Source organism: Halichoerus grypus, chromosome 9 (assembly GCF_964656455.1).
Source record: "Halichoerus grypus chromosome 9, mHalGry1.hap1.1, whole genome shotgun sequence".
Classification (NCBI taxonomy): Eukaryota; Metazoa; Chordata; class Mammalia; order Carnivora; family Phocidae; genus Halichoerus; species Halichoerus grypus.
The window spans coordinates 117,677,259-117,704,065 of record NC_135720.1 but is presented as its reverse complement, the minus strand read 5'-3'; the positions used below and the strand labels follow the sequence as shown (position 1 = coordinate 117,704,065).

At 42.8% G+C, this 26,807-nt stretch overlaps 1 long non-coding RNA gene across 4 annotated transcripts in view; it reads right to left on the bottom strand.

Annotated features, from left to right (window-relative positions):
• Positions 1–4,071: 4,071 nt before the first annotated feature.
• Positions 4,072–26,807, bottom strand: part of LOC118553390 (uncharacterized) — a 23,005-nt gene continuing 269 nt past the window's right edge. Inside the window, exons 2-3 of one of the 4 annotated variants that reach the window (XR_013441343.1) lie at positions 25,181–26,647; positions 4,072–5,087 (exon numbers count right to left, since the gene is read on the bottom strand). This is a non-coding gene — a long non-coding RNA (uncharacterized LOC118553390). Of the gene's footprint in view, positions 5,088–7,917; positions 10,902–14,583; positions 16,030–24,958; positions 26,648–26,807 lie in introns of those variants that run through there. The other 3 variants (XR_013441344.1, XR_013441342.1, XR_013441341.1) reach the window with 3 other exon arrangements.

Genomic DNA, 26,807 nt, shown 5'->3' with positions numbered 1-26,807 from the left:
TATTATTATTTTTTCTCTCATTCTTCTATTCTTTTTTGGACAAAATGATAAGATGGAGAAGTTCACCCCAAAAGAAGGAACAGGAGGCAGTACTCACTGCCAGGTAATCAATATGAATATGAGTAAGATGTTTGAACTAGAATTTAAAACAATTATAAAGGTACTATTTGGGCTTGAAAAAAGCATAGAAGACACTGAGAATCCCTTAATGTAGAAATAAAAGAACTAAAATCTAATCAGGTATTAAAAATGCTGTTACTGAGATGCAGTCCCAAATGGAAGCAATAAAAACGAGAATGAACAAGACAGAAGAGTGAGTCAGTGATACAGAAAACAAAATGTTGGAAAATAAGGAAGCTGAAAAGAAGAAAGAAAAGAAACAATTATATCACGAAGGGAGACTTACAAAACACAGAGATTCCATAAAGTGAAATAATATCCATAATATAAGAGTCCCAGAAGATGAGGAGTGGAAGAAAGGGGCAGAAGATTTATTTGAACAAATTATAGCTGAGAACTTCCTTAATCTGGAGAAAGAAATAGGCATTCTAATCCAGAAGACACAGAGAACCCCCTCCAAATCAATAAAAATAGGTCAACGCCTAAACATATAATAGTGAAGCTTGCAAATTTCAAAGATAAAGAGAAAATCCTAGAAGAACCTCAGGACAAGAGGTCCTTAACCTACAAGGTTAGACGTATAAGACTGGCAGCAGACCTGTCCACAGAGACCTGGGAAGCCAGAAAGGACTGCATGATGTATTCATGGTGCTAAATGAGGAAAATATGCAGCCAAGAATACTTTATCCAGCAAGGCTGTCACTCAGAACAGAAGGAGAGATAAAGAGTGTCCAGGAAAAACAAAAACTAGAGGAATTTGTGAACACTAAACCAGCCATGCAAGAAATATTAAAGGGGATCCTTTGAGTGGAGGGAGAGCCCAAAAGTAACAAAGACCAGAGAGGAACAGAGACAATCTACAGGAACAGCGACTTTACAGGAAATACAGTGGCACTAAATTCATATCTTTCACTAATTACTCTGAATGTAAATGGACTAAATGCTACAATCAAAAGACATAAGGTATCAGATTGAATAACAAAACAAGACCCATCCATATGTTTCTTAAAAGAGACTCATTTTAGACCCAAAGACAACTCCAGATTGAAAGTGAGGGGGTAGAAAACCATTTATCATGGCAATGCACATCAAAAGAAAGCTGGAGTAGCCATCCTTATATCAAACAAACCAGATTTTAAACCAAAAACTAGTGAAAGATGAAGGACACTATACAAAAGTGTCTATCCAACAAGAAGATCTAATAATTGTAAATATTTATGCCCCTAACTTGGGAGCAGTCAAATATATAAACCAATTAATAACACAATTAAAGAAACTCATTGAGGGCGCCTGGGTGGCTCAGTCGTTAAGCATCTTCCTTCAGCTCAGGTCATGATCCCAGAGTCCTGGGATCGAGCCCCGCATCGGGCTCCCTACTCCTAGGGAAGCCTGCTTCTCCCTCTCCCACTCCCCCTGCTTGTGTTCCCTCTCTCGCAGTCTCTCTCTCTGTCAAATAAATAAATAAAATCTTTTAAAAATAAATAAAAAAATAAACTCATTGATAATAATGCAATAATACTAGGGGACTTTAACACCCCACTCACAGCAATGGACAGATCATCTAGGCAGAAAATCAACAAGGAAACAAGGGCTTTGGATGACACACTGCGCTTCACAGATACATTCTGTGCATAATATATATATTCGATATATGTATTCCAGATATATATCTCTAGACAAAGCCCCACTAAAAAGGAGAATTACAGACCAATATGCCTGATGAACATGGATACAAAAATTCTCACCAAGATGCTAGCTAATAGGATCCAACTGTACATTTAAAGGATTATTCACCACAACCAAGTGGGATTTGTTCAGGGTGGTTCAACATGCACAAATCAATCAGTGTGATATACTACATAAATAAAAAAGGAACAAGAACCATAGGATCCTCTCAATAGATGCAGAAAATGCATTTGACAAAATACAATGTCCTTTGTACTCTCCACTAATGTAGGGATTGAGGGAATATACCTCAATATCATAAAAACCATATATGAAAGGCCCACAGTGAATATCATCTTCAACGGGGAAAAACTGAGTGTTTCTCTAAGGTCACCAACACAACAAGGATGTCCACTATCACCACTGTTGTTCAACATAGTACTGTAAGTCCTAGCCTCAGCAATCAGACAACAAAAAGAAATAAAAGGCATCCAAATCAGCAGAGAAGTCAAATTCTCACTCCTTGCAGATGACATGATACTCTATGTGGAAAACCCAAAAGACTCCACCAAAAATTGCTAGAACTCATCCAAGAATTCAGCAAAGTGACAGGATATAAAATCAATGCACAGAAATCAGTTGCATTTCTGTACACTAACAATGAGGCAGAAGAAAGAGAAATCAAAGAATAGGTCCCATTTACAATTGCACCAAAAACCATAAGATACCTAGGAATAAATCTAACCAAAGAGGAAAAGGATCTGTACCCTGAAAACTGTAGAACACCCATGAAAGTAATTGAGGAAGACACAAAGAAATGGAAAAAATGTTCCATGATCATAGATTGGGAGAACAAAATTGTTAAAATATCTATGCTACTTAGAACAATCTACACTTTCAATGCAATCCCATCAAAATATCATCAACTTCTTTCACAGAGCTGGAACAATAATCCAAAATCTGTGGAACCAGATGGAATGGTTCCAGAAAAGACCCCAAATAGCCAAAGGAATGTTGAAAAAGAAAACCAAAACTGGTGGCATAACAATTCCAGACTTCAAGCTCTATGACAAAGCTGTAATCATCAAGACAGTATGGTACTGGCACAAAAACAGACACATAGATCAAATGGAACAGAATAGAAAACCCAGAAATGGGCCCTCAACTCTGGTCAACTAATCTTCAACAAATCAGGAAAGAATATCCAGTGGAAAAAAGACAGTCTCTTCAACAAATGGTAATGGGAAAACTGGACAGCCCCATGCAGCAGAATGAAACTGGACCATTCTCTTACACCATACACAAAAATAGACAACTCAAAATGGATGAAAGACCTAAATGTGAGACAGGAATCCATCAAAATCCTAGAGGAGAACACAGGCAGCAACCTTTGTGACCTCAGCTCTCGCAACATGTTGCTAGACACATCTCCAAAGGCAAGGGAACCAAAGGGAAAAATGAACTATTGGGACTTCATCAAGATAAAAAGCATTTGCACAGCAAAGTAAACAGTCGACAAAACCAAAAGTCAACCGGCACAATGGGAGAAGATGTTTGTTTGCAAATGACATCAGATGAAGGGCTAGTATCCAAAACCTATAAAGAACTTATCAAACTCAAGACCCAAAGAACAAATAATCTAATCAAGAAATGGGCAGAAGACATGAACAGACATCTCTCCAAAGAAGACATACAAATGTACAACAGACACATGAAAAAAATGCTCAACATCACTTGTCATCAGGGAAATACAAATCAAAACCTCAATGAAATAGCACCACACATCAGTCATAATGGCTAAAATTAAGTCAGGAAATGACAGATGTTGGTGAGGATGCGGAGAAAGGGGAACTCTCCTACAGTGTTGGTGGGAATGCAAGCTGGTGCAGCCACTCTAGAAAACAGTATGGAGGTTCCTCAAAAAGTTGAAAATAGAGCTACCTTATGACCCAGCAATTGCACTACTGGGTATTTACCCCAAAGATACACATGTAGTGAAATGAAGGGGCACATGCACCCCAATGTTCATAGCAGCAATGTCCAGAACAGCCAAACTATGGAAAAAGCCCAGATATCCATCGACAGATGAATGGATAAAGAAGATGTGGTATATATATACAATGGAATATTACTTAGCTATCAAATGAAATCTTGCCATTTGCAACAACATGGATGGAACTAGAGGGTATTATGCTAAGCGAAATAAGTCAACCAGAGAAAGACAATTATCATATGATCTCACTGATATGTGGAATTTGAGAAATGAAACAGGATCACAGGAGAAGAGAGGAAAAACGAAACAAGATGAAACCAGAGAGGGTGACAAACCATAAGAGACTCTTTTCTCTTTTTTTTTTTTTTAAGATTTTATTTATTTATTTGACAGAGAGAGACACAGCAAGAGAGGGAACACAAGCAAGGGGAGTGGGAGAGGGAGAAACAGGCTTCCCGCCAAGCAAGGAGCCCAATGCGGGGCTCAATCCCAGGACCCCAGGATCATGACCCGAGCCGGAGGCAGACGCCCAATGACTGAGCCACCCAGGTGCCCCAAGAGACTCTAAATTATAGGAAATAAACTGAGGGTTGCTGGAGGAGATGGGGGAGGGATGGGGTAACTGAGTGATGGACATTAAGGAGAGCATGTGATATAATGAGCACTGGGTATTATATAAGACTGATGAATCACAGGCCTGTACCTCTGAAACCAGTAGTACATTATATGTTAATTAATTGAATTTAAATTTTAAAATGTTGAAAAAAATTAAAATAAAAAGATAAAAAGAGGATTCCTAAGGTTTGAGAGAGGAAATAAATGGAAGCACTGAGAACCTTCCAGGGTCTGCATGTTCGCTGTGCTTCTTCTGGGGGTAGGGACAGGAGAGGCCGTGAAGAGCCAGCATGGAGGGGACTGTGCCCAGCCCGTGTTCAGTGCATCCTGGGCTTTGACATGGTCACTCCTCTGCTGGGTCATCCTTGCTGCTCCTTTGTCCCTGTCCCTTCAGTGAAACCTTGTCTCACCAGGCCCTGGGGTCACAGGGACTCGGATCTCTCCTGTTCCAGGACCCTGTGCAGCAAGAGCTTCCTGTGACCAGGGCAGCCTAGGCTCAGGCCTGGGTCAGGACTCAGCCCCCAAGTTTTGCATGTCTTTTTTTTCTTTGTTTCTATGAAGAATTAGGCCTGTTCTTCTTGCGTACGAATTCTGGTCTCATGTTTCTCTGGTATCTCCCGGTCTGGAGCAATCACATGGGTCCTTTGGCTTCTTATTGTCCCCACAAGGCAGTGAGTCCCTCACACAGGAGTGTCTGTGGAATTGAAAGATGAATTTTCAGACCCATCCATCTCTTCTCCTCCTTCTAGGGTTGTTCTGGATCATTCTTTCCATCTTTTCCCCATCTTTTATAAAAGCGGATTCTGGAGTTAGAGATAGGATCTGAGAATTTCTCATCCTTATTAAATTTCAGTTAGTTTCTATCTTCTCTGCTCACCTGCCTGTCCCCCTGCCCTTGGCTCTAGTGATCCTTGTTCTGGTTCTGCTCCTGATTCATAGAGTGATAAAGCATGGTCTAATCTGAATTCACATTTGTCTGGAATACATGACCCATAAGCCTAGATAGAACTTTTCTGAAGGGAGAACTCTCAGTGTTTCCTGTGCTGTGGAGGAGGGATGGTGTGGGAAGGAGGACGTGGGGACGTGGAGGAGACCACCACTGGAGAGAAGGTTCGTGGTAGCTGCCACGAACAGCTGTGGCCTGAGGCTCATCTAGAAGAGAGAGGTGCTCTATGCGGATCATTTCTCCAAGTGATAACTGAGTGTCGGACACAGGAACACTATTGTGGCATCTAGGACACCTTAGTGAAGTCAAAGCAGACCGAATGGGCCCCCCTGGTGGGGCATATGTGCTGGTAGGGAGGGGCAGGCTGTGTGCTAGTAACTAAGGGAAGTGTGTGTGGTAGAGTTCGGGAAGTGCAATGAGGAAGGTGACCCAGAGGAGACCTGTGTGGGGACAGGGAAAATGGCTACTTTACGACAGTGGTAAGTGTGAGCCTCACTGAGAAAGTGACCTCTGACAGGTTTGAAGGTCATGAAGGAATTGCGTAAGAGGAGGTCTCGGGGGGGGGAGCTCTTTCCAGGCAGGGAACCCCCAGTGCACACGCACTAGGACAGGAGTGCGTCCTGTGTTCACGGAAGGGCGAGGAGGCCACTGGGGCTGGAGCAGAGAGCAGCTGAAATGACATCAGATGTCCAAGCCTTACGATATTAGAAGGGTTTTGGGACACCTGGGGGAGCTTATTCATTTAAGCATCCAACTCTTGATTTCAGCTCAGGTCATGATCTTGGGGTCCTGGGATCCATCCAGCTTTGGGCTCCACACTCAGTTGGGGAGTCTGCTTGAGGATTCTCTCTCTCCCTCTCCCTCTGTGTCTCCCCCCACTCTCTCTTGTGCATATGCATGCTCTCTCTCTCTCAAAAAAATTTAGAAGACTTTTGAGTTTATCTGAGTGAGGTGTGGATTTACAAGAAGGTTTTGAACAGATGATCTACCTGTAGGACTTCTCTTAGAGGCACCTGTTTGCTTCTGTGCAGAATCAAGAGGTGCAGGGCGAGCGACCAGTAGGGAACCTATAGGAAACCAGTGCCGTGTCCCAGGAGGGGGATCTGGGGTGTGAGGAGGGAAGATAGTAGGAAGTGATTGGGTGCTGGAGATATTTAAAGATGGACTTTGCAGCATTTCCTAATGGATTCATTCTAGGGAGAGAGAATGAGGAACCAAGGAGGGCATCCAATATTTCAGAGTGCAAGTAGAAATGTGGAGTGCCTTCTGTGGAAATGGGGAAGACTCTGGAAGTAAGACATTTGGGGAAGCAGCATCACAGGCATCCAGTTTAGGAATGTGGAATCTGGGATGTCTACTAGAAACGTAAGTGACATTGGCAGTTGGATACAGAGTGCAGGGTAGGAGAAATATCTAGGTTGGAGAAATAGATTAGGGAGGTGACACCATATAAATGATGATTAGAGCCTTCATCATAGATGAGGTCACCAAGGGAGAAGAGAAAGGAACAGGACCAAACCCTGCACTCCTCTGGGCTAAGCAAGCTGGTCAGAGTGCACACCCACAGTGGACTGCACAGTCTGGTTCTGCGTCTAGAAGGCACATAGACCAGGGAGGCCCACCCTTCAGTGTGCACAGGAATTGCCTGGACTATGAAGATCTAGACAGTCTGGAGTAGAGCATGAGATTCTGGGTTGATAACAAGGTTGGTGCTGATGCTGCTGGTCTTCAGATCCCACACTGAGTAGCGAGCACATGAAGCAGGATCCCCACATGGCCGTGCATCAGCCTCTCCTGTAGGGCTTATTAAGTAAGTGATTCCTGGACCCACGCCCAACATTCTAAGATTTTAAGTCTGGGGAGAGGCCTGAGTATTTGGTAACAAAGCCACAGGCAATCCTGGGGCTCCTCCGGACAGGGAAGCATGAGTCATTGATGAGAGCACTCATTGTGGGAAGGGGGCTTACAGACACACTTATTCATTTTTTTTGTAGGAAGAAAAATGCAAGGCATGCTGGGAGAAACGTATTTTCTCTCCTATGCGCACAGCCAGGTGGCAGATGGAGGAGCTCAACATAAAGAAGAACTCTGATTGCTAAAAGAGTAAACCTTGAATGCTCACACACACACACACACACACACACAGCGGTAACTGTGACACGATGCAGCTGTCAGCTAACTCTATGGTGATGATCATTTTGCCATATATCAGATCAAAAGGTTTTGCTCATCAAATATTTAACTCATCAAATATTATATGTCAATTATATCTTAATAAAACTGGAAAAAATTTGTAAATCTGTGCTCTCTAAATGTATTCCCTCATGGATTTCTCACTCCTTGTTTCAACAAGAGTCCAAGTTGCTTTAATTGAAACTATATATATTTACAGGGAAACATATATACATAGGAAGATATGCATACCTATAAATTTCAAATATAATATGTAATATAACATATAAATTATATTTAATAAATATTAAAATATTTAAGATAAAATGATACGAAATATAAAATATAAATTATATTTATACATTATAAATATATATTTATAGGGAAATATATGTATTATGTGTATATATAGTTAGAATACTGGGCCTCATTTTATTTCAAGGAAAGCCACAGAACAGGCCCGAGGCTGCAGAGCCAGGAACAGAATCCACCAACCCACCCTAGGTCAAGGCCCAAATAGGAATCACTGCCCCCGGTGCTGGGCACAGATCCCACTGTTCACATCACCGCACCCTGAGGCCAGGACTGCCGTCGCTGCCGCTCCTGGCAGCTGGATGACACGACGGCCACTCACGCCACCTGTGCCAAGTGCAGGCAGCGCTGTCCCAGTTTCCGTGTCACCACATCCTGGGTCAGAGTCTGGCTTGTGCTCACCTGACTGGTGGAGCCTCCCTGTCCACCTGCAACAATGTGTGACATCCCGACTCTGATCTGGATTCCTGGGGAGTGACCAACACCCTTGGACTTGAACTCTTCATTCAGTCTGGTCTCTGCATTTCTAGCCACAGGCCTGTGAAAGGCCACGCATTCAGGTGGTTCCCAAAGTCACCCCTGTTGTAGGCAGACTCCAAGATGGCTCTAGTGTTCCCATCCTCCAGTATTCATGCCCTTGTGTAATACCCACTTTGGGAACAGAAGCTGGACATAGTGACTTGCTGGTGACACATAGAATAGGGTGAAGTCATGCAGTGAGTATTTGGGATCACCAGGAGACAAGATGCGAGGGACCTGGAGTCAACTGTCTCAAGGTGCGCCATCCTAGGCAGCCTTGGACGTACAGAAATCTAAGAGCAGATTTCTGATGGAACCCCATGACAAGTGACCCTGCGTTCCTTCTCCATCTGAGGGGATTGATTCTTCTCCAGATCTCGACCTCCACAGCCACCACCTTCAGACAGGAGGAGGAAGAGGAATCACCAGCAGGGATTCTCATCCTGGCTGCAGTGAACAGAGGAATTCTGGGAAAAGGACGGGAAGGGAAGAGACACAGGTCCCCAAATATAACCGCTGGTGAGCCCCCACATGCCTCCAGGCACCCCCGTGGCTACAAAGATGAGAGAACAGTCTCCAGTCTCTCTGTGCTGCCCCTGGGGCCCAGCTCTCCCTTCCTCCAACACAGAGAGTGTCCAGGGAGCCCACGGTGCTGCCCCCTGTGTATCTACCTCTCTGCTCATCTCCAGAACAGACCACCATGGCCACCCGTCCTGGAAGTCCTCTCCTCTCCACATGCATTAGTTCAGGGTGTGCAGCAGAAACCCAGCTAACAGTGCTGTAAGCGGGACAGCAGCTTGTGTGTGTGTGTGTCCCACGTGTGAGGCGAGCCGTTCGGGGCTGTAGGGTCGCTCTGCACCACAGGGCTGTCCGGGCACGCTGGTGCCGATGCCCTGGGAAGTTCCCTTATTAGCATGACCCAGGGCACCTAAGACCATGTCCGTGGTCCATGAGCAGGGCAGGGAGAGCAGAAAAAGAGGAAGCTTCCCTCCTTTAAGGGCAACACCTACTACCTCATTCTGCGTCACCATAATGGCCAGAATGTAGTCACACAGACAAAAGTAGCCTCCTGGGAGGCTGGTGAATGAGGCTATTTTTAATCTAAGTGACCATGTGCTCCCATGAAATTCTGTCACTATGGAATGAGGATGATTTTTGCTTCACTTAAAGTTTTGAAAATCATCAGCTACAGAACTGTCATTATCAATATCAAATCTTGAACCAGTTTGTATGTAAATAGTGAGAAAGTCTCACAATATAATATTGAGAAAAAAGATGCAGATAGAAACCTTGGTAAAATACCACCTGCTAGGGGCACGTGGGTGGCTCAGTTGGTTGGGCGTCTGCCTTCCGCTCAGGTTATGATCCCAGGGTCCTGGGATCGAGCCCCACGAGCTGCTTCTCCCTCTCCCCTGCCCCTGCTCATGCTTGCTCGCTCTCTCTCAAATAGAAAAAATAAAATATTAAAAAGCACCACCTGCTAAAATGGAAATCTCTTCCTATAATACTATTGAAACTGGTTAACAGCTGTTATGTCCAGGGAGAGAGTTTGGAAGAATTATGGATGGGATGGAGGATGAAATTTACTTTTCACTCTATGCTTTCATGTTATGTAAATTTTTCAAACATTGTGCATGTATCAGTCAGTTGAAAAAAATTTTGAATTGCCAAAGTCGCACTTCCATTTAGCAGACACCTATTAGGCAGTAGTAGATGTCAGGCTCTCTGCTAGGCTCAGTGAGAGAAACATGAAGGAATTCAGAGTTGGGTGAATAACCTGGTAAATGCAACTATTGTAATGAGTTTTGGGGAAACAGCCTCCACACAGAAGCTAATTGAGTGCCTACTGTGGGCCAGGTGTTGTACCACATGCTAGGGACAGAAAGAAGATACAGGTACACACCTTTGTGACCTACCTGTCTCATGCTGATGAGGGTCTGTGCCAATAGCTGACTCTCCAGGAACCCTACTACTGTCTTGTCCCTGTGTGGGAAGGGGCTGAGACTTGGAAAGAGAACCTTTGCCCATTTGGTCCAAAAATTAGTGGAAAGGTTAAGTTGGAGAATATTGACTTCCTAATGTAACTGACTCACGAATACAAGAGAAAATCACTAAGAAATAACCTGGATGAAAGGAAAGAAACCGACAAAGTGGAATCACAAGAAGTGACTTTGCAGGATCTCGTCGGAGGCAAACTGGCAGAGATAGTGGGAGACCAGGATTTCCCTGGGAACATGACACAGGAAAGCAAAAAAATGGTTCAGTTTAGTGATGGTGCTTTCCTAGAGATTTAGAAGGTCTGACAAGGGAAGGGGGAAATATTCAGGGAGGACGACCTCTCAGGTTCCAAAGTTGAGACAGACCTTCCCAAATGACAGCCGTGATTCTCGTATCTAGGACCCTGCTTGGATAACACAGCTCAGCCTGCAGATCATCTTGTCCAGCATGGAACCCAGAGTGATAACTACCTTGTTCAGTGACTGTGCAGCCTGCGTATGAGCACATGCAGTGCAGAGACCTTGCTACCCTCCATTCCTGCCATCTGTCACCTGCAACATCCTGTGAAGACAGAGTCTATAATAAGGCCAATGGTCCCCAACTCCTGGTCCACATGGTCCTGTGGAATCTCCTCCTACTGAGTGTGGGTGGGACCTGGAATATACTCCAACCAATAAAATGTGGCAGTGGTGATCTTGGAATATAAACGATCATGACTTCCATTTTGCCAGCTGGCTTTCTACTATCTTCTCCACTTGCAAGCTTTGCTGAAGCAAGAAGCTGTGCTGGAAAGACCAGAAACTGAGGTCAGCCTCCTGCCTACATCCAGCAAGACACCGAGCCTCCAGTCCACCAGCTCACAAGGAACTACTCAGTCCTCCCCATAAGGTAGTCCTTCCCTTTCTTGAAGACATCGTATTTTTTTTTTCAATTTAAATTCAATTTAGTTAACATATAGTGTAATATTAGCTTCAGGGGCAGAACTTAGTGACTGCTCAGTTGCATATAACACCCAGTGCTCAATACATCAAGTGCCCTCCTTAATGCCCATCACCCAGTTATCCCGTCCCCCCATCCACCTTCCCTCCAGCAACCCTCAGTTTGTTTCCTATAGCTAAGAGTCTCTTATGGTTTGCTCCCTCTGTATTTTTATCTTATTTTTCCTTCCCTTTCCTTTGTTCATCTGTTTTATTTTCTCTTTAAAACATGAATGTCAAGGGGTGCCTGGGTGGCTCAGTCATTAAGCATCTGCCTTCGGCTCAGGTCATGATCCCAGGGTCCCGGGATAGAGCCCCACATTGGGCTCCCTGCTCAGCGGGAAGCCTGCTTCTCCCTCTCCCACTCCTCCTGCTTGTGTTCCCTCTGTCGCTGTGCCTCTGTCAAATAAAGAAATAAAAAATCTTTAAAAAAAAAATGGGGGCGCCTGGGTGGCTCAGTCGTTAAGCGTCTGCCTTCAGCTCAGGTCATGATCCCAGGGTCCTGGAATCGAGTCCCGCATCGGGCTCCCTGCTCCGCGGGAAGCCTGCTTCTCCCTCTCCCACTCCCCCTGCTTGTGTTCCTGCTCTCGCTATCTCTCTGTCAAATAAATAAAATCTTAAAAAAAAAAAAAATGAATGTCAAGTTCTTACCATCCTACTTCCTTTCCTCTCACTCCAACTGGGAGGCCCGAGGAGGGAGCTATAGGCAGGGTGGGAGGAAGTGCCCTGAGCAGGGGTAAGGCTAGACTTCACCACACCTCTCACCTTGGAGAGCAGGTATAATCAGGAAGTCAGTCGGAAGAAGGCAAATCAGGGACAGCAGGGATCGGAAGGACATGAGTGGTCACCCCAGTGTCTCTCAGGCCCACACAGGCTGTGCTTTCAGACTGTGAATAAAACAGTGAGGAATGAACTCCGCCCACCCACTGCTGGTCTCCCCCTTTCCGAATTCTGGACAGCCCACCTTACACCCCAGATGCAGACACCACTGATTGCCTACAGCCTAGATGTGACCTCCCTTCCTGCCACCTCCAGCAAACACACTCCATCAGCCAATGTACAAGCAGCTCTCCTGTCACTTCAAACCCCATGGACTCCCCTAGAGGGACAGTGAGGAATGCCTACTCCTGACAAGACTCACTGCTAGAGAAGGAGAAGCTGTCAGAACCACAGAATGATGTGACCCTTAATGAGGTGGGTGAACAGTATACAGGAGTCCAAAAAAAAAAAACAAACAGTGGGCACTTGGGCTCAGCAGCCTGATGATTTTGTTAGAATCATGGCTCAACCAATTAAGTCATTTAGCCTCTGAGTGACCTCACTTTCCCTAACTGTAAAATGGGGTTGACAGCAATCCCTATTTCATAGGGCTATTATAAGGTTTTAAATAATTCAATTCATGTACATCCCTTAAAACAGTCTGACACTTTTATTAAGCAGAACCCAGGAAAGGAAGAGAGTCCCACCAATTTAGCTCCTGTTTTCTTCTTCCTACTATGAAGAGTACCAGTTCTCCCCATCACTCATCACCCCGAGCCCCTCACTTCCTGCAGATGGAGAGCTGTTTTGTCCCTTATAACCCATGGAGTAGGGGTGGGGCAACCATGAAATGGCCTGAGTAGAGGCAAGAATGAGGAATTCTCAGAGCAACACTCACACACACACACATATACACACACGTACACAGACACACATATACAAACAACCGTACATGCTCCTATGCGTTCAATTACACACATATATACAAACCTCCATACACAAATACCCATACACCAATCTATAGGATTGTGAACCCACCCAGACAGACACACACACACATAACACACTCCTTTTACATTTGCCAATTCAACTGCGGCCCACTTACTCCTACTTCATCTTTTTAAATATTTAGGGGAGGAGTTAAGATGGCATAGGAGTGGAGGACCCTAAGTTTGTCTAGTCCCACAAATACAGCTAGTTAGTTATCAAATCATTCTGAACACCTGAGAAATCATTCGGAGATCTGAGAAAAGAAATGCTACAATTCTACAAATAAAAAGCGACCACTTTTTCAAAGGTAGGAAGTGCAGACACTTGAATCTGGGGTGATATATCTGAGGATACAGCAGAGAGGAGGGAACGTGCTTTAGGAGGATACCACAAAGTGTTATAAGCAGCAGGGTGCAAAACTGGAACTTTTAGAAGTCAGCTACAGTGGCGTAAGTCCCTGACTTAAATCTGGTCAGGTGGCGAAGTGGGACAGAATCCCAGGTGTGACAGGGTGGTCTCAGGATCCCTGGGGGGTCACAAGAACGGGGGGTGCCTGAGTGTGGCAGGTTCCCAGGAATAAGAGTGGGGAAGCTGGCCAAAAACGGCGAGTCTAGGTGCCAGCTTTCTGCTCTGTGTTGCCATGAACTGTGAACTGCAGTACAGTTGTGCATCCACTCTCTGCGCAAGGGCCCAGCAAGCAGCAGAAGCACGGCGAGACCCCCCTCCCTCTGCAGGGAGGAACAGTGCGTGTCCGTGCAGCAGGAGTCCGTAAAATTTAGTGACTTGAAACAGCATGCCTGAGACAAAAACGCTCCGTCACGTGGTGGGTGAACAGAGTTCTAATGAAAACCGGGAGACAAGAGTGATTGACTGCTTTTCTGTGAGGGCTCGCGGAAGAGTGGGGGGCACGAACTTTCAGCTCCAGGGCTAAGAGAGAGGGGCACCACCATTTTCATCCTGCGCATGGGTGCTGAAAGCCTTCAGGGAGCAAAACAGTGCCACCTCGTGGAATCTGGAGCCACTTAGACTGAGCCCAGCCTCCTGGCAAAGGAAGCACATTTGTAATAGGGCAAGTACATCTCAAAATCAGCGCAGCACAAATGGCTCGCACCAAGATTGTTGATCACAAAAAGCTGCAAAGATTCAGCTCTTGGAGAAAACAGTGTATAACGTTGTTTTTCTACCCCTTAGGCTTTCAGTATTATTTTTTCAGTTATGTTCCTATTTTTTCAATTTTTTTTGTTATTTTTAAATTTTTATTTATTTTTTTAAATATTTTATTTATTTATTTGACAGAGAGAGAGAGAGAGAGAGAGCACAAGCCCTGGGATGGGGTAGGAGAGGGAGAAGCAGGCTCCCCGCTGAGCAGGGAGCCCGATGTGGGACTCGATCCCAGGACCCTGGGATCATGACCTGAGCTGACGGCAGATGCTTAACCATCTGAGCCTCCCAGGCGCCCTAAATTTTTATTTTTATATACACATTATATATATATATATATATATATTTTAGTTTTTGTTTCCTTTTATTGAATTTTATTTTACTTCATTTTTATGTATATGCAAGTTTTTCTTTATCTTGGAATCTCGTTTCTTTTAACGAGCAGAACAAAACACACCCAGGATCTAGTTTTTTGTTTTGCTTTGTTTTTTGTTGGTTTTTCTTTCGTTTCAGTTTGGTTTTGGGTTTTGTTTTGTTTTTTTCCATTGTCGTTGTTCTTCTTACTGTTTTTTCTCTTTCTTCTTTTCTTTTCTAGACAAAATGGCAAGATGGAAAAATTCACCCCAAAAAAAAGAATAGGAGGTAGTATTCACTGTCAGGGATTTAATCGATACAGATATAAGTAAGATGTCTGAACTAGAATTTAAAACAATGATTATAAAGATACTAGCTGGGCTTGAAAAAAGCATAGAAGACACTAGAGAATCCCATACTGTAGAAATAAAAGAACTAAAATCTAGTCAGGCCGAAATTAAAAATGCTATTACAGAGATGCAGTCTCAAGTGGAGGCTATAAAAAAAAAGAGGATGGGGCGCCTGGGTGGCTCAGTTGGTTAAACGACTGCCTTCGGCTCAGGTCATGATCCGGGAGTCCTGGGATCGAGTCCCGCATCGGGCTCCCTGCTCAGCGGGGAGTCTGCTTCTCCCTCTGCCCCTCCCCCCTCTCATGCTCTATCTCATTCTCTCTCTCAAATAAATAAATAAAATCTTTAAAAAAAAAAAAAAAAGAGGATGAATGAAACAGAAGAGCAAATCAGTGATATAGAAGATAAAATGATGAAAAATAAGAAAGCTGAAAAGAGAGAAAGGAAACTATTAGATCACAAAGGGAGATTTAGAGAACTCAGCAATTCCATAAAGCAAAATAATATCCATATAACGGGGTCCCAGATGAGGAGTGGAAGGAAGGGGCAGCTGATACTCGTATCAGACAAACTAGGTTTTAAACCAAAGACTGTAAGAAGAGATGAAGAAGGACACTATCATAATAAAGGGGTCTATCCAACAAAAAGATCTAATAATTGTAAATATTTATGCCCCTAACTGGGGGCACCCAAATATATAAACCAATTAATAACAAACTTAAAGAAACACATTGATACTAATACAGTAACAGCAGGGGACTTTAACACCCCACTCACAGCAATGGACAGATCATCTAAGCAGATGAACAAGGAAACAATGGCTTTGAATGACACACTGGACCAGATGGACTTCAAAGATACATTCAGAGTATTTCTTTTCTTTTTTTTTTTTAAAGATTTTATTTATTTGTATGACAGAGAGAGAGATAGCGAGAGCAGGAACACAAGCAGGGGGAGTGTCAGAGGCAGAAGCAGACTTCCGGGCGAGCAGGGAGCCCAATGCAGGGCTCAATCCCAGGACCCTGGGATCACGACCTGAGCCGAAGGCAGACGCTTAATGACTGAGCCACCCAGGCGCCCCATTCAGAGTATTTCATCCTAAAGCAACAGAATACACATTCTTCTAAGATTATCGCAACTAATGAATCATTGAACATTATATCAAAAACTAGTGATGTACTATAAGTTGGCAAATTGAATTTAAATTAAAAAGATTATACCATGCATATTTTCAGATCACAATGCTTTAAAACTTGAACTCAATCACAAGAAAAAATTTGGAAGGACCACAAATACATGGATGATAAACAGCATCCTACTAAAAAATAAATGGGTCAGTAGGATTTAAGATGGCGGAGGAGTAAGGGATCCTAATTTTGTCTGGTCCCTAGAATTCAGCTATATAGTTATCGTATCATTCTGAACACCTATGAAATCAATTGGAGATCTGAGAAAAGAATTACTTCAATTCTACAAACAGAAAAAGAAACCACTTTTTGCAAGGTAGGGAGTGCAAAGAAGTGAATCCAGGGCGATATACTGGGAGATAAACCAGGGAGAGGAGGGAGTTTAAGGTGTCTACCGGAAAGTATTATAAGCAGCGGAGTGCAAAATCGTAAGTTTTAGAAGTCTGCTACACTTGGAGGCGTCCCTGGCTTAAAGTTGTTCAGGTGGAGAAGCGGGGTGGATTCCAAGTGGGACAACGTGGTGGCAGGATACCAGGTGTCAGAAAAAGCCAGGGGTGCCTAAGTGCGGCACAGTTTCCAAGCATCGGAGCAGGGAAGCTGGCTAAAACAGCGAGTCTATATGCCAGCTTCCTGCTCCATGTTGCCATAAACCGTGAACTGCTGCACGATTACGTAACCACTCTCCAAACAGGGGCCTTGCAAAAGGCAGTAGCCTGGCAAGACCCCCCTCCCTCACCCGGGAGGAATGGCGTGAGTCCACACCACAGGAGTCCATAAAGTTAGGAGACTGGAAACTCGGTCGTGTCCCTGAGATAAAAACGCTCAGTCACAGGCTGGGTGAACACAGGACAGAAACCAGGGAGACCAGAGTGATTGACTGCTTTTCTGTGAGGGCTCACTGAAGAGTGGGGGCACAAACTTTCAGCTCTGGGGCTAGAGATGGGGGCGCTGCCATTTTTCATCCCCCCCAAGTGGTGCTGAAAGCCTTCAGGGAGCAAAACAGTGCCATATAGTGCAATCCAGAGCTGTTTACACTGAGCCCGGGCCCCTGGCAAGGGGGGCAAAATTTCACCAGGGCAAGGACACAGGCCCCTCCCCTAGAAGACCAGCAGGAACAACTGGCTAACACCAAATTTATAGATCATAGAGAAGAGCAAAACTTCAGCTCTTGGGAAAAACAGTATATAGCATTTGTAGTTTTTTTTATTACTCTGTGGTCTCTCAGTTTGTTTTTTTTTCCAGCGATTTTCTTGTCAATTCTTTTTTTTAATTCTTCTTGTATTTTTATTTATATATATATGTTACATATGTTTATTTTTGGTTTCATTTTATTTTTAGTGTATATTTAAGTTTTTCTTTCTTTCTTCTTTTGGAATCTAGATTCTTTTAACAAACAGACCAAAATACACCCAAGATCTAGTTTATTGTTCTGTTCCATTGTACTTCTTGTTTGATTTTTTTCTTATTGTTTTCTTTCTGTTTTCTTCTAGTTCATTTAGTTTGTATTTTTCTGGTGTTGTTGTTGCTATTTTTGTATTTTTTCTCTCTTTCATCTATTATTTGCTGGACATAATGAGACAGAGTAATTCACCCCAAAAGAAAGAACAGGAGGTAGTACTCACTGCCAGGGATTTTATCAATATGGATATAAGTAAGATGTCAGAATTAGTTTTCAAAACAACAATTATAAAGATACTAGCTAGGTTTAAAAAAGCATAGAAAACACTAGAGAATCCCCTACTGGAGAAATAAAAGAAATAAAATCTAATCAGGCTGAAATTAAAAATGCTATTACTGAGATACAGTAAAAAATGGAGGCCCTAACAGCTAGGATAAATGGGGCAGAAGAGACAGCTCTAGGAGACAAAATGATGGAGATTAAGGAAGCTGAGAAAAAGAGAAAACAACTACTGGCTCATGAAGGAAGGATTCAAGAAATCAGCAATACCATAAAACAAAGTAATATTAGCCTAATAGATGTCTCAGAAGAAAAGGAGAGGGACAAGAGGTTTATATAAACAGATTATGGCTGAGAAATTCTCTAATCTGGGGTAGGAAACAGGCAATCAAGTCTAGGAGGCACAGAGAACCCCCCTCAAAATCAATAAAAATAGGTCAACACCTTCACATATTACAGTGAAGCTTGCAAATTTCAGAGAAAATCCTGAAAGCAGCTCGGGACTAGAGGTCCTTAACCTACAAGGGTAGAAATATTAGACCGACAGGAGACCCATTCACAGAGACCTGGCAGGCCAGAAAGGACTGCCATGATATACTCACTGTGCTAAATGGGAAAAATGCAGCCAAGAATACTTTTATCAGGCAAGGCTGTCATTCGGAACAGAAGGAGAGATAGTTTCCAGGACAAACAAAAACTAAAGGAATTCATGAACACTAAAACAGCCCTGCAAGAAATATTAAAGGGGATTTCTTGAATGGAGAAAGAGCACAAAAGTAACAAGGACCAGAAAAGAACAGAGACAATCTACAGTAACAGTGACTTTACAAGTAATAAAATGGCACTAAATTGATAGCTTTCAGTAATTACTCTGAATGTAAATGGACTAAATGCTCTAATCAAAAGACACAGGGTATCAGATTGGATAAAAAACACGACCCATCAATATCCTGTCTACAAGAGACTCATTTCAGACCCAAAGACACCTCTAGATTGAATGTGAGGTAGCGGAGAACCATTTATCATGCTAATGGACATCAAATGTAAGCAGGGGTAGCAATCCTTGTATTGGACAAATCAGACTTTAAAACAAAGAGTATAATAAGAGATGAAGGGGGACACAATATCATAATAAAAGGATCTATCCAACAAAAAGATCTAATAATTATAAATATTTATGCCCCTAACTTGGGGCACCCAAATATAAACCAATTAATAACAAACTTAAAGAAACACATTGATACTAATACAGTAATAGCAGGGGACTTTAACACCCCACTCACAGCAATGGACAGATCATCTAAGCAGAAGATCAACAAGGAAATAAGGGTTTTGAATGACACTGGATCAGATGGGACTTCAAAGATATATTCACAGTATTTCATCCTAAAGCAACAGAATACACATTCTTCTCAAGTGCACGTGGAACTTTCTTCAGAAGAGATCACATACTGGGTCACAAATCTGGCCTCAACCAGTATCAAAAGATTGAGTTCATACGATGCATATTTTCAGACCACCTACTTTAAAAACCTGAACTCAATCACAAAAGAAATTCTGGAAGAAACACAAATACATGGAGGTTAAAGACCATCCTACTAAAGAAGGAATGGGTCAACCAGGAAATTAAAGAAGAATTTAAAAAACAAATGGAGGGCGCCTGGGTGGCTCAGTTGGTAAAGTGACTGCCTTCGGCTTGGGTCATGATCCCGGAGTCCCGGGATCGAGTCCCGTATTGGGCTGCCTGCTCAGCGGGGAGTCTGCCCCTCCCTCTGACCGTATTCCCTCTTGTGCTCTCTCTCTCTCAAATAAATAAATAAAATAAAATCTTTAAAAAATAAAAATAAAATAAAAAACATATGGAAAATAAATGAAAATGAAAACACAACATTTCAAAACCTGTGGGATGCAGCAAAGGCAGTCCTAAGAGGAAAGTACTTGGCAATACAGGCCTTTCTCAAGAAACAAGAAGTCTCAAATACAAAACATAACCTTACACCTAAAGAAGCTGGAGAAAGAACAGCAAATAAAGCCTAATCCCAGCAAGAGAAGAAAAATAAAGATTAGAGCAGAAATCAATGATATAGAAATCAAAAGAACTATAGAACAGATCAATGAAACTAGAAGCTGGTTCTCTGAAAGAATGAATAAGATCAATAAATCCTTAGCCAGACATCAAAAAGAAAAGAGAAAGGACCCAAATAAATAAAATCTTAAATGAAAGAGAGGAAATCACAACCAACACCGAAGAAATACAATTATAAGAACATATTATGAGCAATTATTTGCCAACAAATTAGGCAATCTGGAAGAAATGGATAAATTCCTAGAAACATATAAACTACCAAAATTGAAACAGGAAGGAAAGGAAAACCTGAACAGACCCATAACCACCAAAGAAATTGAAGGAGCAATCAAAAATCTCCCAACAAACAAGAGTCCAGGGCAAGATGACCTCCCAGGGGAATTCTACCAAACATTTAAATAAGAATATCTATTCTTCTGAAGCTGTTCCAAAAAATAGATATGGAAGGAAAACGTCCAAACTCATTCGATGAAGCCAGTATTACCTGGATCCCAAAACCAGACAAAGACCCCATCAAAAAGGAGAATTAGAGACCAGTACCCCTGATGAACATGAATGCAAAAATTCTCACCAAGATACTAACCAGTAGGATCCAACAGTACATTAAAAGGATTATTCGCCACAACCCAGTGGGATTTATTCCTGGCCTGCAACAGTGGTTCAACATCCACAAATCAATTAATGTGATACACCACATTAATAAAAAGAACAAGAACTACAAGATCATCTCAATAGATGCAGAAAAAGCATTTGACAAAATACAGTATCCGTTCTTGATTAAAACTCTCTCTAGTGTAGGGATAACGGGAACATACCTCAATATCATAAAAGCCATATCTGAAAAACCCAAAGCAAATATCATCCTCAATGGGGAAAAACTGACAGCTTTTCCCCTAAGGTGAGGAACACGACAGGGATACCCACTCTCATCACTGTTGTTCAACATAGTACTAAAAGTCCTATCCTCAGCAATCAGACAACAAAAAGAAAGTCATCCAAATAGGCAAAGAAGTCAAACTTTTCACTCTTTGCAGATAACATGATACTCTACTAAAAACCCAAAGACTCCACCCAAAAATTGCTAGAACTCATACGGGAATTCAGCAGCATGGCAGGATATAAAATCAATGCAGAGAAATCAGTTGCATTTCTATACACTAACAATGAGACAGAAAAAAAGAGAAATCAAGGAATCAATCCCATTTACAATTGTACCAAAAACCGTAAGATAACAGGTAATCAACATAACCAAAGAGGTAAAGGATCTGTACTCCTGAAAACTACAGAACACTTATGAAAGAAATTGAGGAAGACACAAAGAAGTGGAAAAACATTCCATTCACATGGATTGGAAGAACAAATATTGTTAAAATGTCTATGCTACCGGGGCGCCTGGGTGGCTCAGTTGGTTAAGCAACTGCCTTCGGCTCAGGTCATGATCCTGGAGTCCCTGGATCGAGTCCCGCATGGGGCTCCCTGCTCAGCGAGGAGCCTGCTTCTCCCTCAAACCCTCCCCCCTCTCATGTACTCTTTCTCTCTCTCATTCTCGCTCTCTCAGATAAATAAATAAATCTTAAAAAAAAAAAAAATGTCTATGCTACCTATAGCAATCTATACATTCAACGCAATCCCTATCAAAATACCATCAACACTATTCACAGAGCTGGAACAAACATTCCTAAAATTTGTACGGAACCAGAAAAGACCCCAAGTAGCCAAAAGAATGTTGAAAAAGAAACCCAAAGCTGGTGGCATCACAATTCCAGGCTTCCAGCTGTATTAGAAGGCTATAATCATCAAGACAGTATGGTACTGGCACAAAAACAGACACACAGATCAGTGGAACACAACAGAGAACCCAGAAATGGACCCTCAACTCTATGGTCAACTAATCTTTGGCAAAGCAGGATAAAGAATATCCAATGGGAAAAAGACAGTCTCTTCAATAAATAGTGTTGGGAAATTTTCATGCAGAAGAATGGAACTGGACCACTTTCTTACATCGTACACAAAAATAAACTCAAAATGGATAAAAGACCTAAATGTGAAACAGGAATCCATCAAAATCCTAGAGAACACAGGCAGCAACCTCTGATGTTGGCTGCAGCAACTTCTTGCTAGACACGTCTACAAAGGCAAGGGAAATAGAAGCAAAAATGAACTCGTGGGACCTCATCAAGATAAAAAGCTTCTGCAGAGCAAAGGAAATAGTCAACAAAACTAAAAGACAACCTAAAGATTGGGAGAAGTATTTGCAAATGTCTCATCAGATAAATGGCTAGTATCCAAAATCTATATAGAACTTCTCAAACTCAACATCCAAAAAACAAATAATCCAGTCAAGAACTGCACAGAAGACATGAACAGACTTTTCTCCAAAGACATCCAAATGGCCAAGAGACACAAGAAAAATGCTCCACATCACTTGGCATCAGGGAAATACAAATCAAAACCACAATGAGATACCAACTTATACCAGTCAGAATGGCGAAAATGAACAACTTAGGAAACAAGAAATGTTGGTGAGGATGTGGAGAAAGAGGAACCCTCTTACAGTGTTGGTGGGAATGTAAACTGGTACAGCCACTCTGGAAAACAGTATGGAGGTTCGTCAAGATGTTAAAAATAGACCTACCCTAGGACCCAGCAATTGCACTACTAGATATTTATCCAAAGGATACAAACATAGTGATTTGAAGGGACACCTGCACCCCAATGTTTACAGCAGCAATGTCCACAATAGCCAAAATATGGAAACAGCCCAGACATCCATCACCGGATGAACGGATAAAGAAGTCACTTACTTACACACACACACACACACACACACACACACACACACACACACACAGAGAGGAATATTACTCAGCCATCAAAAAGAAGGAAATTTTGTGGGCGTCTGGGTGGCTCAGTTGGTTAAGCGACTGCCTTCGGCTCAGGTCATGATCCTGGAGTTCCTCGATCAAGTCCTGCATCAGGCTCCCCACTCAGCGGTGAGTCTGCTTCTCCCTCTGACCCTCCCCCCTCTCGTGCTCTCTCTCATTCTCTCTCAAATAAATAAAAATCTTTTTTAAAAAAAGTAAATCTTGCCATTTGCAAGGACATGGATGGAACTAGGGGGTATTCTTTTTTTTTTTTTTTTTGAGATTTTATTTATTTATTTGAGAGACAGTGCGAGCGAGAGTACAAGCAGGGGGAGCAGCAGGGGGAGAGGGAGAAGCAGACTTCCCACCAAGCAGGGAGTCTAATGCGGGGCTCGATCCCAAGACCCTGGGATCATGACCCAAGCCGAAGGCAGCTGCTTAACTGACTGAGCCACCCAGGCGCCCTGGAACTAGAGGGTATTCTAAGCAAAATAAGTCAGTCAGAGAAAGACAAATATCATATGATTTCACAAAATCAGAGAGGGAGACAAACCATAAGAGACTCTTAATCATAGGACACAAACCGAGGGTTGCTGGAGGGGAGGTGGGTGGGGGCATGGGGTAACTGGGTAATGGGCATTAAGGAGGGCTCTTGATATAATGAGCACTGGGTGTTATATACAACTGATGAATCACTAAATTCTACCTCTGAAACTAATAACACACCGTATGTTAATTAAATTGATTTTAGGAGCGCCTGGGTGGCTCAGTCGTTAAGCGTCTGCCTTCGGCTCAGGTCATGGTCTCAGGGTCCTGGGATAGAGCCCCACATCGGGCTCCCTGCTCGGCGGGAAGCCTGCTTCTTCCTCTCCCACTCCCCTTGTGTTCCCTCTCTCGCTGTCTCTCTCTCTCTCTCAAATAAATAAATAAATAAAATCTTAAAAAAAAATTTTTTTTATTTTAAAAAAAGCCCAGGGTGCCTAGGTAGCTCAGTTGATTAAGCATCTGCCTTCAGCTCAGGTCATGATTCCAGGGTCCTGGGATCGAGTCCTGCATCAGACTCCCTGCTTGGTGGGAAGTCTGCTTCTCCCTCTCCCTCTGGTGCTCCCCCTGCCCGTGCTCCTTCTGAATCAGGCTCCCGCTCCACAAGAATCTGCTTCTCCCTCTGCCCCTCCCCCGCTACGCACGCACTGGCATGCTCACCCTCTTTCTCACAAAAATAAGTCTTAAAAGAAAAAAGGCCCAATTTGGCTTTCCACTTATAGAGGGAAAAAAAATATGTGGTATATATACAGAATGCAATATTACTCTGCCATCAGAAAGAATGAAATCTTGCCATTTGCAACAAAGTGAACTAGAGGGTATTATGCTATGCCAAACAAGACAATCAGAAAAAGACAAATACATGATTTCATTCCTATGTGGAATTTTCTAAACAAACAGATAAACATAGGGGAAGGGAAGGAAAAATAAAATAAGATACAGAGGAAGGCAAACCATAAGAGACTCTTAACTATAGGGAACAAACTGAGGGGTTGCTGCAGGGGAATTAAGCGGGGAATAGGGTAACTGGGTGATGGGCATTAAGGAGGACACTTGATATAATGGGCACTGGGTCTTACATGCAACTGATGAATCACTAAATTCTACCCCTGAAACTAATAATACACTGTATGTTAACTAAGTTGAATTTAAGTATAAATTTTAAAAAACATATTACAATGTATATATATTTTTAATTTTAATTCTCCTTCATCTCATTACTGTAATGAATTTTTGCATACTCCTGTGGTGGAAATGCCTTGATATAAATAAATCAACATTATAACTCAGCATAATTCCACATCTCCTGAACTACAATCCCTTTCAATTCTGAACAAGGAATACACTTTGTTTAAAGAATGTACTTGTATCCTACTACATGCATAAATCTCAGCTTACCAAGTTTCACAAGTCATAATAACAAATGTGAGTTAAGATTTAAGATTTCCTTTATTATTATTTTGTGTATTATTATATAGACAGCTGGAAATAAGATATCACAGCATTGTGTTCACCCTTGTTCCCAATTACTTACTCTCTCTTGAAACATCCTGGGTACTTCATTATTGTTCTATGTCAGGGGTCGGTCTAAGAATGGTTTTTACATTTTTAAATGATTGGGGGTTAAATCAAAAGAAAAATAAATATTTTATGACACATAAAATTCAAATTTCAGCGTCCATACAAAAAGTTTTATTGGAACAAAACAATTCTCATTTATTTGGTATTGTCTAACACTGTTTTCACACTACAAATACAGAGGAAAAGTATGAGCCTCAAAGCAGAAAATACAGCTTACCTGGTTCTTTACAGGAAAGGTTTGCCAACCCCTATTCTGTATCATAGTACATGACCTACATAATTTTATATTTTTATCTAAACATTCTCTCACCTTTCCTTCCATATTCAGCATAAAATCTTGTTAATAATCAGTCTCCAGGCAAAAACATTCTTAACAGACCTTTGAAATACACTTCCTCCTCAGAATGGTCACCTACAAACAGGAAGCCAGAATGGAATGCTAGCAACACCTTAAAAGTTACAAATGAACAAATCAAAACCAGAACCAAACCTCACCATCACCACCCACCCTCCAAAGCAAAGCTAAAGTGGATGACCCCCCAGTTAGTGGCTTTCAAACTACCCTATCTTAGAACTGAGGTGTTTTGGGCACCTGGGTGGCTCAGTTGGTTAGGCGTCTGCCTTCCACTGGGGTCATGATCCTGGGGTCCTGGGACTGAGTCCCTCATTGGGCTCCCTGCTCAGCTGGGAGTCTGCTTCTCCCTCTCCCTCTGCCCTGCTCCTGATCTCTCTCTCACACATGCTCTCTCAAATAAATATATAAAATCTTTAAAAAAAAAATTGAGGCGTTTTGTAAACCAAATTTTACCACTGCTAAAATTCCTAACAGTCAAATAACAATGAGAAAAAAAAAATAAACGTAATTTTCCCAAGTTTAATCCTCTTCAAATCATTGGCTACCAGAAAAAAAAAAAAAAGGGCAAGGAGACCAATTATATTAGTATGCCTGATCCTAAATCCCTGTACCTCACACATTTGGTATTTTCTGCAAGTAAATAGTTTCTGGCTCCCAGGATGAAAGGTAAAATACTGCATTGTGTTTATAAACAACATCACAACTTACACAGGAACAAGATGGGCCATTGGGCCATTTCCTCCTAGAAATGGGTACACTAAAATTTGCCCATGTCTTTCATTCTGCATGCCAAGTGTTGTGGGAGAGAAGGTGTGGGATAAGCTGCCTTTTCCATGAACAATATCAGACACTCCTAGCACTAACTCCTCCCCAGTCTCATCACACTTCTACCCTGCACTAGGTCCTCCCCAGCTCCATCACCTCTATTCAGCACCACCTCCCTATTTCAACACACTTCTTTGAGCAGGCTCTTCCTCCAAAGTCACAGGCCTGCAAAGCTTCCAGTAGCAGAAGAGGAAAGCAGGGAGGCTATAATGCAAAAGTCTGAGTCCCCACACAAGCATCATCTGCTCTTTGGGACAATCTCAAGTCAGAGCCCGCAAAGTGGGAAGAATGGGCGTTAGCTAGCACCCACTTTAACAGCTTGCCTGCGGTGGGGGCCGGGTGAGGAGTTGAGGATAAAAAGGTGAGCAGCAGAATGGCAGGACTTCCACTCCACCGGGGAAGATGAACAATGTCTTTAAGCCCTCTTGGCGAGGGTAGGGCGAGGAGCACTTAAAGCCCACGGCAGGGAGAACTTACCTAATCCTGGAATGTTAAAAGGCTAAAACTCAAAACAGTCGGAAGTGACGTGCCAGCTGAGACCCGCAGGTCCGCCACGTAACTGGCCGCCTCAGCTCGCCACCTTCTCTCTGGACTGGCCTGAAGAGAGGATAAGTGTAGCTCAAAGTCCGCAACCGCCCTTGCCCTGCCCCCAGCGGCTCCCGGCCCCAGTCGGGACCAGCAAGCGCGGCCACAGCCGGGCCCCGGAGCCTGGCGGAACAGCCTCCGTCCCTGGTGCCCGTCGGCGCCCTGCGGGCAA